Here is a 13,659-nt window from a genome sequence, read left to right as displayed (position 1 = left end):
TTTAGGGTAAGTTTGGCTATCATCTATTATACACTCCATATCAGTATATATGGTATTTCTAGTCCATTCAACAAATCTCAGAGTGAAGTATTATTTCTTTTTGTAAAAGAGGTATCTGAGGCACAGACAAGATTAATAACTTTCAAGTCATCCAGTTAGTGACTGAAATGGGACTCACACCCAAGTCTGATTCCAAGGTCCATGTGATTTTCTGCCACACCATTCTGATTCAATTAAATGTTAATTAAGTCGGGATGACCTCACCAGGCAGAAAACTTGTAGAAGAAATAGAATTGGGTTAGATATGAAACAACATTCCTCCCTCACTGAGTCCACTTTATAGGTTCTCTCATTGATTCAAAATGGGAAATAGACCCCAAGGTTTCTACTGAATTGCTTGGTGTACTACTTCTGACACCCTTCCTAGATATCTCTTTTTTTCTCCTAAATAATTTGACAATTCTCTGATTATAAGCATATAAAATAACTTAGCCATATTATGCCTTGAGAATCTGAAGTCAAATTTGCTCAAGAATATCATTTTCCTCATGTCACGACTACAATGTCATCCTAGAACACTAAACCTGCACATATTGTGACCCAGCTCTGTTAGGCTTGATCTATCTTTTACAAAGGCAGCAGAAAAATATTGTACAGCAACTGTTGTTCGCTGACCAGAAAAGTAGAAACTGAAGATGATAAGGGCAGAAAAATCATTTTAAAGCATAAACTGACAGCCCATGGGCCAAGCCCAACTTGCTGTTATGTTTTGTTTGGATTGAACAGTATTTTAAAGCTATTTGACTTCATAGCCAATATTGAAAAGTTTAAAATTCACATAAAAATCAGATTTCTGGCTTCTTTTTTAAAAACAATATGAAGATCTGATCTCACTGGACTTGCATCCCTGCATGAAAACTATCTACTGGTTATATTTTATTTCCCCAATTTAAGTTGAGTAGCAGCAGGGATAGTCCCTCCAACTGTGGGCCAGTGAGTTTGGGCCATACAACATATGTGAAGTAAATACCGAATACAGAGAATTAAAGCTGGAAGAGATCTTAGCAAAATTAACTCAGCCTTTTTATTATAAATAAGGAAATTGGGCCAGAAAGGTGATACGATATAACCCAGGGTCACATAGGTGGTAAACAGCAGAACTACAACAAAATCTAGATATTCTAACCACTCAGGCCATCATTCTGTTTATTGACAAACTTCGTAATGAAACAAGGATATCTCATGAAATTACATTCTTTAGTAATTTAGAAATGTGAAGTGTGTTATAAAATATCTGCCTGCTGTTCTCATGTTTCCTTGGCCTCTCATTTTTCTCTATTTTCATTAGTGCATTACCTTATCGAACAAGAAAGAAATCCTTTGCAATAACGATGCCAATTTACTTGTGTGACTATATATCAATATCATTCTGAAAATGGTATATTGTACAAGATTCAGCTTGTATAAACATAAGTGTTTTGCCTTAACATATATACACATTAATTTGTTCACTTATTCAACAGATATTTGTTGAGAACCTATCATGTTCAGGGAACTATATTGGAAACTCACTAAAGATAAAAAGAATGAACAAGACAAATAAGATCTCTGCCTCCATAGTCATACATTAGCAGTACCATTGTCATAGAATTGCCAACAGTGAGTAACCTAAACATGTGTTTCTCCAGATCTAAAGCAGAATTTCTTTATAGTTTATAGAGGACAGCAAATATAAGACACATAATTCATGATTTTTTAAAAAGTCAATATTACTAGTGGCAAATTAGAATCAAGGACTCGAAGTCTGTAAATTAATGAATCCAATGATAGAACAAATTCTCTGGAACTCAGTTAAAATGCTTTTAATAATCTACATTTGTAGCCAATAATTAGTTTCTCTGTTTGAAGGTTAATTTTAAAGTATATCTCTGATGTAAGAATATTAATATTTGAAAAAAATTCTTGGCCACCCATGAAGTCTCAAATAAATTGTTTTCTAAATATTCATGATGAATCCGACTTCACTGTAGTTGGTGGCAGCTGTAGGAGGAATGAAGTGGTTTTTGTTTTTGTTTTAGTTTTTATTTCCCAGGGAACAGTCCTTTCTCCACAAAATTTACTCTAATAAACATGTATTAAGCACTATTAATCAGTCACTGTGTTTATCACTGGAAGAATAGAAAGACGACTACAAAACATTTACTTTCCTATACAAAAATGTTCATTAAGGACAGGAATTAAGACAGATAGAAAACAGTTCATGCTTAGCTACATGTTGTATTTTTGTTCTAAAAAGAAAATCCCCAGAAAATAAACGTAATAGATGCCTTAAAATGGAAGAAAACAGTGATAGAAGTCAAGGTGGGCTTCAAGGGGACAATGAGCCTTGAGGAACCAACAGTTAACTACAGAGGAAGAGGCGAACATCTCAGAGCACTGCAAGATTAAAACCTCACCAGACATAGAGAAGTAAGTTTTTTTATTATTGAAATTAAATCCCAATTATACCCCCAAAGGGGAAAGAAAGATGGCTAGAATAAAATAGCCAATTTGTTTTAAAAATGTAAAAAATGAAGTTAGCCAGAAGAAACTAAAGAAAAATAAAGCAAAGGAAGAGGGGAATTCAGTGGCTTGGTTAGCTAGATTTAGGTACTGAGATAATGTCATCAGAAAATCCTCTCACTCAGCTCCCAGCTCTGCTTTTCTATGTGTTGTCTTTCATTACATTCCCTAAATTCAGTCAACAATGGAATCTTTCTTTCCCCCATTCATACATTTGTTACCTGACCCATATATTTAGGCAATTGATTATATTTAGTTAATACTTAATTAATAATAATAGATTTAGTAGATATCTTTTATTTTGAGATGGAGTCTTGCTCTGTTGCCCAGGCTGGAGTGCAATGACACTATCTCGGCTCACTGCAACCTCTGCCTCTCAGGTTCAAGCAATTCTTCTGCCTCAGCCTCCCAAGTAGCTGGGGTTATAGGTGTCCACTACCATGCCAGGCCAATTTTTGTATTTTTAGCAGAGACAGGGTTTTACCATGTTGGCTAGGCTGGTCTCAACTCCTGACCTCAAGTGATCCACACGCTTTGGCCTCCCAAAGTGCTGAGACTACAGGCGTGAGCCACTGTGCCCAGCAATATCATATTTTTTTTATTCCTGTGAAACTAAGAACCTTACAGAAATGACCAAATAATGTATGTCTTTTGTATAATCTGTAGCAGCTTGCATATTACCTTTCACAAAGCAGATGATCAATATCTACTAGTTGCATTAAAATTATATGGAATTAATCTCAATTGAGGTAGTTAGGACCTTGTATTCTGGGTGGGAATTAGAAATGATTATTTATAATACAGGCATTAGGACAAAGAAGAGTCAGTGACAGATTGCATGAAATATATTAAAGTTCAGTAATCATTTCTAGTATTTTCAAGGTTTACATTTGAAAAAACTAGGAATAATGTTGACATGTTATAATAACAAAATAGCAATGTTTGATGGGAGAATCAATTTGTAGAAGAAGATAAATTTTATTTTGGACACCTTGTGAGCTTTAACAGCTAATAAAATATCGAAGTTGCCAGTTCATATTTCCAAATGCCTTGGGAAGTAGAAAGTAGATGAGAGTTGAAGTCTGAAGGTATGGAGTAGGATTCACTGTCATGAGCATAGAATTGATGATGCTCACCATTAGGAATTGGTGATGCTCACCATTAGGAATTGATGATACTCATCATTAGGAATGCATACCATTCCAAAGGAACGAAAACCAGCGTTTGACAATATGATTGGCTACATACTCTGGGAAAAACCTACCATAACCCCTAAGAAATTCTGGATACAATAAAATAAATAGACTTTAAAATGCATTAATGAGCAGCAAAGAAAGTGGAAGAAATTCACAGGTTCAAAAAGGCTAAAAAGAGCCTGAAACTTAAGGTGAGCAAATGCTAAACTCACAGACTGTGCAAGAGCATCTCCTGAGAGCAGGAATCTAGATGCTTGGGTTTTTTAATGTTTACAAACAGGGAAAGTGAGAAAGCCTTCAGTCTGGCTCAAGGTAATAAGTCAAATATGAGCCTTCTGGAGAAAGTTGGGTTACTTGAAGTGATATTCCCTCAAAACCAAAAAAAAAAGGTAAGCCAGAAAAGATTTCATCTGCTGGGAAAGAGAGGAACAGAGGAATCAGTTTGCCTTAGGTCGTGGTAGAAAAAAACCATAAGCCTCCCTTAAAAATTCATAATGAGATTGGCCATGGTGGCACACGCCTTGTAATCCCAGCTGCTCAGTAGGCTGAGGCAGGAGAATCACTTGAATCCCAGAGGCGGAGGTTGCAGTGAGCTGAGATCGTGCCATTACACTCCAGGATGGGCAAAAAGAACAAAACTTCATCTCAAAAAAGCAATGCAAACAAACAAACAAAAAAAAACATAATGATAAGCCTGCCCTCACATGAGTTGGAGATCTGAACATTTATTATCTTTGCATTCTAGTAGACCACAAGCAAAATTAATGTTTAACGGTTTCCAGGCTGATAGTGACCCAGGACACCTGGCAGAAGGAAACACAGATCCTGTGTGGAGACATATTTGCTTAACCTAGGTTCCTCAGGATCCCTATAAATTAATATCAGCCAAAGGAAAGCATACAATAGAAAATTACCAAAAACTCAATTAAATAATATACTAAAAATAAGAGTCAGTAGAAAAATAATGCATGGTCTTCAGATATGGAAGAATCAGGTACAAATTATTTTAAAGTATGCTTTAAATTTTTTTGGGGGGGAAGATAATTAAAAATAAGAACAACAGAACAATGTGCTTTCAAGAATTAACCAGGCACATCTGAAAAAGAACTCAAAATAACTTGTATAAATGAACAATGTAAATTTTGAACTTCAAAACTCAGCAGTTTGGTTAAACAATGGATTAGACACAGCTGAAGGGAGAATTGAAGAACTTGTAAGAAAAATCTGAAGAAACTAAAAACAATGCAACATCTTTGAAATTTAAAAAAGTGTAAGAGACTTTGAGAACAGAATGATCAGGACACACATACATCTATTTGGAATTTACAAAGGAAAATAAAACAGAGAAATGGAGAAGAGTTGACGTTCAAAGAAATAATAGCTTTGATGCTGGGTGTGGTAGCTCATGCCTATAATCCCAGCACTTTGTTAAACTGAAGCATGCAAATCACTTGGGCCTAGGCATCTGAGACTAGTCTGGGCAACATGGTGAGACTCTGTCTCTATAAAAAACAAACAAACAAAAATTAGCCAGGCACAATGGCACGTGCCTGTAGTCCCAGCTACTTGGTAGGCTGAGGCAGGAGGTCATGTGAGCCTGGAAGGCAGAGGTTCCAGTGAGCTGAGATGGCACCACTGCACTCCAGCCTGGGGGAAAGAACCATGGCCAGGCTGTGCTTCACACCTGATTACAGTGGCTCACACCTGTAATCCCAGTACTTTGGGAGGCTGAGATGGGCAGATCACCTGAGGTCAGGAGTTCAAGACCAGTCTGGCCAACATGATAAAATCCCGTCTCTACTAAAAATACAAAATTAGCCAGGCATGGTGGCCTGCGCCTGTAGTCCCAGCTACATAGGAGGCTGAGGCAGGAGAATCGCTGGAAGTCAGGAAGCAGAGGTAGCAGTGAGCTGAGATCACGCCACTGCACTCCAGCCTGGGTGACAGGGCAAGACTCCGTCTCAAAAAAAAAAAAAAAAAAAAAAAAAAGAAAAAAAGAAAAAAAGAAAAGAAAGAGCACATCCTATCTTAAAAAAAAGAAAGAAATAATAGCTTTGAATTTTTCAGTCTCTGTGACATGTATCTTCAATTCAGAAAACACAACAAACACCAATAAAAGTAAGTAAAAGAAAATCCATCCTTTATTTATTTACATATTTTTATTTTTTTCAGACAGACTCTTGTCCTGTCACCCAGGCTGGAGTGCAGTGGAGCAATCTCAGCTCACTGCAACCTCCACCTCCCAGGCTCAAGTGATTCTCCTGCTTCAGCCTCCTGAGTAACTGAGATTCACAGGCGTGTGCCACCACACTCAGCTAATTTTGGGGTGCGTTTTGCCCAAAAATTAGTAGAGATGGTGTTTTACCATGTTGACCAGGCTGGTCTGGAACTCCTGACCTCAGGTGATCCACCCCACTGGGCCTCCCAAAGTGCTGGGAATAAAGGTGTGAGCCACCACGCTTGGCCCCACACTTTAATACATGGTAGGGAGTGAAATTTCAAAATGCCAGTGACAATGTGGAAACCTAAAATGCAGCTGGTGAGAAATATATGTGTGTGTCTATACATATATACATATAGACACACACACAAATGAGTAACAGACTGTCAGCAGATTCTCAACAGCAATATTGGAAACACCAGCAGAGTAACATTTCCAAAGGGTTCAGGGAAGATAATGGGCAATCTAACATAGATTGATATCATATATATAGATATTATACAGTTACATATAGATACAACCTATAATTATATCTTTGTCTAAACTTTTATTCAAGAACAAGAGTAAAATAAAGATATTTGTAGACAAAAAAAATAAAATAGGAAAACTTTGGTAGCAACACTTTCTCACCAAAGGAAGACTTGAAGAATGTTCTTCAAGAAGAAAAAAGGTCAGTTCACGAAGTAGGATTGGTATTTGAGAAGAAATGTTAAGCAAATAAATTGAGTAATATGTAGGTGAATACAAATAATGACAGGAAGTAAAATAATTATAGTAATGTGAGTAAGATAGGACTAAAATATTGCACCAAGATATGTTAGAAGATGTGGGAGATATTTATTGAGCAAATTACAAAATTTAATTGAAAAACATCAAAGAAGACCTAAATAAATGTAAATGTATACCATGTTCACAGATAGGAAGATGGAATACCAAACAGATGTCCATTATCTCACAAAATTATGTATAAATTCAACAAAATTCAAGTTAAAATGCTAAAAGTGTTCTTTTTTTGGAACAGGGAAAGCCAGTTCTAAAGTATATCTAAAAAGGTACGGTGCCAATAATAATCAATATACTCCTCAGGAAGAAAGTGTCCATGAGAAAAGTTAGGGAAGTAATTGGCTATAACAAAGCTTATTATAAAACTGTCGCATTAATTTTGAATCACATGAAACTGAGGTTTTACAGGTCCAAAACAAATATTGGCCATTTCTCATGATTTAAGCTCACAATAAAGATGTCGTATGGTACTGATATAGGAAAGACAATAGATGAGGAAAATCCAGAATACACCGTATAGAGACAGATCTGTGCATATTTGGGAACACTGTCAGAAAGGCCATTATAGGTCATTGGGAGAAAATTAATAAAGGGTACTCCAATAATTAATTACCTGATAGGAAAGTGAAGTCAAATTAGGTTTATTACCTAATACAATAAACAAATCTAGCTGCACGCGTGTAAAACACATACTTATAAAGAGCAAATATTAAAACTGGTAAAAGAAAATATAGGAGAAAGTCTTTACAAATATCTATTTTCCTCTCCTACAGTAATAAAATTTTCATATGGGCATATGGCTATCCAGAACAAAGACTACATTTCCTGACCTTTTTTGCAGGTAAGCAGGATCACCGGATGACAAAGTACTGCCAATAAGATATAAGTGGACGTCTCCATAAAGCAGCTCCCAAGGACCTTCTTAAAAGACAGATGGTACACACACACCTTGCCCTTTTTTTTTTCTGTTCCTTTGTCTACCTTTCTGCCTAGACTATGAGTACATAAGGGGCAATAAGGTATCATAAGATGAGAGCAGAGAGCTTGAGAGAGCCTAGATCTCTGAGGACTGTATGGAGCAGAACTCCCATACCACTCCAGATTGCCTGGCTTGAGACTTTCACATGAGAGAAAAAAATAAGCTTTTTTCTTGTTTAAGTCACTATTATTTTAGGTCTCTATTCCTCACGGTCAAATCGAATGCTAACTGCAATCTGCAATGACATTTCTTCTCTCCTTATTTCATTTTCTTTTTTAAAACCTGGAGTTCCAATTTCTAATCTCCTTACTTCAAAATAACTGCAAGAGAGAAAAGCGGAATACATAGAAATAATTTGATAGAAACATTCATTTTTAATACACTAGATGAGAAGAGAGAACAATAAAAGAGAGAGAAAAAGCTGTAAGAGAAATGCCAAATGCTACTGAAATGTGAAGAGTGAGGACTAAAAAAAGAAATAATAACTCCTGCATTTGTCTGGATTGCAAAGATGTCACTGGTGACTTTAGAGAGCTGTTTCCAAATAGTGACCAGGAAGCCAATGAAGCAACACAGCACTCATGGGATTACTGGCACGTGCACATTATTTGGAGGCCATCCAGCTCAGCACAAAACGAGGAGACATACACGTTTAGTGTTTCTGAACTACAGGTGTAACTAAGTATACTGGAATCATCGAAACACAGAAATAGCTTTACCCTCGATAAATTTTTGATGTCTTTTCCATCATCATGGTACACACCTAATAGGAGCATGCCTGGTCTACTCTATCTGGTCACTAGAATGGCAACTGCCAATTCAATTGGAATTCTGTCTATCTCTCTCTGCTTAACTATATGAAGGAATCCTTTTTTTTTTTTTTTTTTTTCTCTAGGCTTTAGAAGGCAACCATTGCATACCATGGAATGAACTGTAAAGAGTATTATTGGCAATATATTTATGTATGTATATATAAGTGTTTATGTGTAATGGAAAGTGACAAATATCCTAAAGGTATAACAAGAATATGAGCCATGTCTCATTCACCAATCTCTGTACAGAGGCCCTGAGCACCAGAACAAGGGAAACAGAAGTGAATGCAGGCCACAGTGCTGAACTTTGCAAATTATGAGTACATATTTTTTGACATACCCAAGGGAGTTGCTTTTGAAAATGTGTGCATGAACTAAAAACACATATACCAGAAGAAAACTTTTCTTAAGAAGTACTGATAAAGAATAAATTTAGGGGATTTCAGTCATTGCAACATATAATAGCCTATATTCAAATATCCTTAAAGTATAATTAGAAGGATACTTAGCTGGGCGTGGTGGCTCATGCCCTTAATCCCAGCACTTTGGGAGGCCAAGGCGGGTGGATCACCTCAGGTCGAGAGAGTGAGACCAGCTTGGCCAACATGGTGAAACCTTGTCTCTACTAAAAATATGAAAATTAGTCAGGAGTGGTGGCAGGCAACTGTAATCCCAGCTACTCCAGAGGCTGAGGCAGGAGAATCACTTGAACCCAGGAGGAGGAGGTTGCGGTGAGCCAAGATTGCACCACTGCACTGCAGCCTGGGTGACAAGAGTGAAACTTGGTCTCAAAAAAAAAAGAAAAGAAAAAAAATTAATTTAAAATACATTTAAAAAAGAAGCATACTTAATTTGGTAGATTTAGTGATTTAGTAGTAACGTTGACCAAAAAAATCAGTGTTGGGTTTGATGAAGAGTGTGGCAATTACAAAAGCGAGGGAGGTTTGCCTCCATAAGATGATCTGATTGGAAATAGAGGACTAGCTTCCCCTATTGCCATCAGATGGCAGGAATTTTTAAAATTCCCCTTAGAATTTACTTCACTTTACAGAAACTTTACTACGTCAAACGTTTACAATGCATTCCTTCTTCCCGTAGAATGAGTACAGCACTTAAACCTCAAACAGTAAAGGTAACAAGGGTAACCTATGAGGTATTAAAACAGAAACAGAAACACAAAAGACACTCACACCTGCCTGGTGGCTGAAGCAGAAATGCCTGATGAGTAACTTTCCTGCCACATGAGGTGAGGATGCTGCCTCCTATGGCAGTGAAGACCTATGAGGTGGACACCTATGAGGACACGTAGATACAGGGTCTGCACCGGTGTGAACAAATTGCCTAAATTGCCTCACACGTTTCTTTTCTTTTCTTTTCTTTTGAGACGGAGTTTTGCTCTTGTCCCCCAGGCTGGAGTGCAATGGCGCGATCTCGGCTCTCCACAACCTCCACCTCCTGGGTTCAAGCGATTCTCCTGCCTCAGCCTCCCGAGTAGCTGGGATTACAGACATGTGCCACCACGCCAGGCTAATTGTGCTTTTTTAGTAGAGACGGGGTTCCTCCATGTTGGTCAGGCTGCTCTCAAACTCCCAACCTCAGGTGATCCGCCCGCCTCGGCCTCCCAAAGTGCTGAGATTACAGGTGTGAGCCACCATGCCCAGCCACCTCACACATTTCTAAAGTGGATAAATCACGATTTTTACCTGATTACATAAATTATATTAACTATACAGTGCACTCCATGCCATCCTATCTCTATGCTCCTTGAAAAAAAATTTGCCTTTTTTTGAAGGGAAAGGAAAAATATGTAGTACAGGAGGTCGAAGCCAGGAGAGAAAACAGAAGTCAAATTCCCTTTTCTGCAGCAGGAATGGAAGAGGATGGGATCATGCTGTCACAGAATCCTCTCGGCCAAATCTCCCTGGTTTGGATCAGTTAATGTAACCATAATTTATCAAGAGGTACCTGGAATCTCTGCCACTACTCTGGAAGACCTAGGCAGCTTCACGACCCAGAATTGCTCCTCCTGAATATTTGAACTACAAAATGCAAATATCAGTAAGCAGGAATCGAATTTGTCTCCTACAGGTAGACCCCTTGACCCAATGTCTAGATGTGCAGGCTCACCCAGGACATCTCATTAACCTTACAATCCTTGCCTGCATTTTCCCAGTTGAAAGTTTTCAACTTTTTGGACTAGTGTGTGGTGGGAATTTATTCTATGCCTCTGACTCTACCTTATTTTCCTTTTGGATCTTGCACAAATCAAGGCCATTACAGTTGACTAAGATGATTAAGCCACAGTGAATCCTCACCCACGTAAATCCAGAAAAGAATGGTGAATACCTTTAGAGAAAGTCCCGATAGAATGCCTTACTCTAGGCAATTTTAATATATAACTTCTTGAAATATTTATTTTAAGGGCTGAATGCTAACTAGAAGACTCCCTTATTTTATAAATGCCTTTTTTTCTGTTTCTCCTCCAATTCTTTTCTCACAGTCCTTGGAGATAGAGTTAAAGAGTAAACGTTCAAGATTTTAAGGCTCAGTACATTTGAAGGTTATGTCAGGAACATTAGACATCTTTATATTTGGATTTCTTGTTTATCAACTACAGGAAACTCTTATATTGTAAGAAACCATATTTTATATTATTTGTGTATACACACTATATTGTAGTGCCTTACAGTAACTAGTGGCTTATCTGTGAACTAATGGGTGCTCAAAACATTCATCATTGTTGTATTTTAGTTATTTCAATGTCTGTTCATTCAAGAGGGAGAAATAAAAAAAAATAAAACATAGCTCATATCCTCGGTTCTTTTACTGAATTGAATTCTCCCTTGTAAGGATGATTGACATAGTTTAGTGCCTTTGCATTTTGACTGATTTGTCCTCTTTAGTCACAAAAACGGATATTTAGTAAATAATTGACTTTCTAAATGAAAAACCACCCATCTTCTCTATCTAAAGCTTGCCCATCCTTCTAGGTCAATCCAAGTCCCTTTAAACTCCACAACGTCACCTATGAGAGCTCTATCCATATGGCCCTTCCTTCCTCTGGGCCTGTCCTTATCAACTCTATATACTAATACTAATCAAGGTATTCTTATATTCTTATGTAATGATTTTTATTAAGCAAGTTAAAAATAATGGCCACTAAGACTTCTGGATTTCAGTAACTCCTCTTAGATTGATAAGAAAGGTTAAGACATAGGACAAAACACTGTTCCTAAGATTAGAGAGATAGGCAAATACAGGAAGTCAAGCTTACCAGGAAACTTACAAGTGGAAATCACTGCAGGAACCAAGCCTGAGTTGAAAAAAAAAAAATCTGAACTGCAATTAACAAATAGCTAGAGGCTCTGTGTGAGCAAGTCTGAGAGTTAAAAAATTCCAGAAGGACCTAGTCGTGGGAGGCTCTCGTATTTTTGTGAGTTTTGCCTCCAGGAGCTTGACCAGATTCTTCTTAGAGTAAGTACTTGAGAAAAATTCCGTCCAGCTTCCTGCAGGGAGAGGAGAAAAAACAAATTGAAATATACTAGAGCACGCTGTTCTTTTAACAAGGCCTGTCCTCAGGAGAAACTAGTTAACCAGAATGCAACCTGCTGGGATATGATCAAAGCCTAAATGACCTGAGAGAAGAGAAATACCCAACTCCAGCCAGCTCTAGCGTTCCACATGGGAGAAGGGAAATATTCAACTCTATCCAATTGTAGCCATCTTGTCCTATCTAAGAAAGAAGAAAAATATTGAGAAACACTTGAGAAATTTATAACCCAGAGGCCTGGGGTCACTAAAAGACCTAATCTTAAGACTATAGAACACTTTTCCTCCCCTTACACCTTACCATCACATTACTAAAGGTCTAGTTACAACAATTCCATATATCTGGTAAGTTATGTCCAGCTATCAAAAAAAATATATATTACCAAGCATACTAAAAGGCAAAAAACACAACTTGAAAAGACAGAACAAGCATCAGAAGCAAATATGCCAGGGATCTTGGAATTATCAGACCAGGATTTAAAACAAGTGTGGTTAATAGTTTAAAGGCCTTAATGGATACAGTAAACAGCATGCAAAAACACATGGACAATGTAAGCACACAGACAGAAATCCTAAGAAAGAACTAAAAATAAATTCCAGAGATCAAAAACACTATAGCACAAATAAAGAATGTCCTTAACAGGCTTATTAGTAGACTGAATACAGCTGAGAAAAGAATCTCTGAGCTTGAGGATATACCAATCGAAACCTCCAAAACAGAAAAGCAAAAAAAAATAAAGACTGAAAAAAACCAAACCAGAACAAAATATCCAAGGACTGTGGGACAACTGCAAAAATATCTAACGTATATGTAATAGAAATACCAAAAGGAACAGAAAAAGATAAAGGAAAGAAAAAGTATTTTAGATTAATAACTGAGAATTTCTCCAAACTAATTCAGAAACCAAGTCAAAAATTCAGGTAGCTCAGAGAATACCAAGCAGGATAAATGTCAAAATAAAAAATAAAAAAAGGAAACCCAACCAGCCAACCAACAAACAAAAAACAATTACACCTGGACATATTATTGCCAAATTATAAAAAATCAAAAAGAAAGAAAAAGTCCTGAAAGAAATTAGAGGGAGGAAATAAAAACAAACTATAGAGTACCAATAGAATAACATCCTTCTTCTCAGAAACCTGGAAGGCAAAAAGGGAATAAAGTGAAATACTTAAAGTGTTGAGAGAAAGGAGCCACTAATCTGAATTCTGTGGCCTGTGAAATTATCCCTCAAAAGTGAAGAATAAATACTTTCTCAGAAACACAAAAACTGAGGAAATTTGTTGTCAGTAGACCTGCCTTGCAAGAAATGTTAAAAGAAGCTATTTAGAAAGAAGTAACATAATATAGGTCAGAAACCGAGATCTGCATAAAGGAAGAACAATGAAGAAAGAATAAGTGGAGATAAAGTAAAAACTTTCATTTTTCCTGTACTTACCTGATCTAACAGATAACAATTTGTCCAAAATAGTAATAGCAACCATGTATTTAACTATGTATGCTTATGTAGACACCTTATTATATATAGGCTTAGGAGGGATAGGAGGGAGAAATAA

Source organism: Trachypithecus francoisi, unplaced genomic scaffold (genome assembly GCF_009764315.1).
Source record: "Trachypithecus francoisi isolate TF-2019V2 unplaced genomic scaffold, Tfra_2.0 Lachesis_group3, whole genome shotgun sequence".
Taxonomy (NCBI): domain Eukaryota; kingdom Metazoa; phylum Chordata; class Mammalia; order Primates; family Cercopithecidae; genus Trachypithecus; species Trachypithecus francoisi.
Note: the sequence above shows the minus strand (reverse complement) of the source record.